The 1757-nt window shown below is 35.9% G+C and overlaps 1 protein-coding gene across 1 annotated transcript in view; it reads right to left on the reverse strand.

Annotated features, from left to right (window-relative positions):
• LOC101342627 (vomeronasal type-2 receptor 1) overlaps positions 1–1757 on the reverse strand; it is a 38224-nt gene that overhangs the window by 24691 nt on the left and 11776 nt on the right.

A 1757-nucleotide genomic window follows, 5' to 3' on the forward strand; every position in this document is an offset into this window, starting at 1 on the left:
CGGTATCTCATTGTGGTTTTAATTTGCATTTCTCTAATGGCTAGTGATCGCGAGCATTTCCTCATGTGTCTGTTGGCCACTTGAATGTCTTCTTTGGTGAAGTGTCTGTTCAATTCCTTTGCCCTTTTTTAATTGGATTATTTGTCTTTCTGCTTTAGAGGTGTTGGGTTTTCTTGTAGATTATAGAGATTAGACCTTTGTCTGACTTGTACTGTCCAAAAATTTTTTCCCAGTCTGTAGGTTCTCTTTTTACTCCTTTGGCGAAGTTTTTTGAAGAGCATAGGTGTTTGATTTTTAGAAGATCCCAGTTATCTAGAGATTAGTATTGCCACTCCTGCTCTTTTTGGTAGTTGTTTGCTTGATATATTTTTTTCCAACCTTTGATTTTTAATAATTTTATGTCTCTATTTTTAAGGTGTGTCTCTTGTGGACAACATATTGATGACCCTGTTTTTATTATCTATTCTGTCACTCTCCGTCTCTTTATGGGTGCATTTAGCCCATTTATATTCAGTGTAATTATTGATAGGTGTGAGTTTATTGCTATCATTTTGTAGTGCTTTTTTTTGTGGTGCTGATGTTTTCTTTGTTCCTCTTATTCTCCTGTATTGAATTCCTTTAGTTTGTGGAATTTTTTTCATTTCTTTTGTTTTTGTAGGTTTTGTTTTTACTGAGACGTTGTTTTTCCTCTTTATTTTGATGAGAAGGTTTGTTCACTTTCTTTGTGGTTACCGTGAAATTTACCCTTATATTTCTAAGTTCAAAGCAGTCTATTATGACTTGGTATCGCCTTGCCTTCCTCTCCATTATAAGGTTGTATACCTGCAGAGTTTATTCCCTCTTTTATTGTTCTGATACTGTTGTTACTTATAGATTAACTGCTCTGATTCCCTGTTGTATTTCTTTTGGTTTTGGGTAGTCCTTGAGAGTTCATTTCCTAGATTGGTATCTGGCTGGTATGATCCTGCATCCTAGATTCAGCCTGTGAGCTGATGTTTGTTCTCAGATCAAAGGACTCCCTTTAATAATTCCTGTAGTTTGGTTTGGTTTTTGCATATTCCCTGAATTTCTGTTTATCTGGAAATGACCTAATTTCACCATCATATCTGAACGAGAGTTTTGCAGGATATATTATTCTTGGTTGGCAATTTTTTCTTTCAATGTTTCATATATATGTCATCCCATTGCCTTCTTACTTGCATGGTTTCTGCCAAATAATCTGAGCTTAGTCTTATAGTTTCTCCTCTGCATGTGACTTTTTTTTTTCTTGAGCTGCTCTCAGAATTCTTTGTCTTTGGTTTTGGCAAATGTGATTATGATATGCCTTGGTAATTTTCTTTTGGGGCCTATCCTATATGGGGTTGGTTGAGCTTCTTGGATGGCCAGCTTTTCATCTTTCCCAATATTGTGGAAGTTTTCTGCCAGCAGTTCTTCAGTGATCCTTTCTGTGTTTTCTGTTTTATCCCCCTGTTCTGGAACTCCAATCCCTGCAGATTTTTGCTTTTGATTGTATCCCACGTAACTCTCAGGGTGTCTTCATTTTTCTTCATTCTTTGTTTCTGATTTTTCCTCAGAGTTGTATCCAACTGTTTGTCTTCAATTTCGCTGATCCTGTCTTCCACCATTTCAAACCTGCTCCTCAGCCCTTCTATGACACTGTCCATTTCTGAAATCTTGTTTATCTTTTGGATTTCTAATTGTTGTTTTTGTATGATTTCTAGTTGTGATTTATTTTGGCATTTTGTTCCTGCATTATT

The sequence above is a fragment of the Trichechus manatus genome, unplaced genomic scaffold (assembly GCF_000243295.1).
Source record: "Trichechus manatus latirostris isolate Lorelei unplaced genomic scaffold, TriManLat1.0 scaffold00176, whole genome shotgun sequence".
Taxonomy (NCBI): Eukaryota; Metazoa; Chordata; class Mammalia; order Sirenia; family Trichechidae; genus Trichechus; species Trichechus manatus.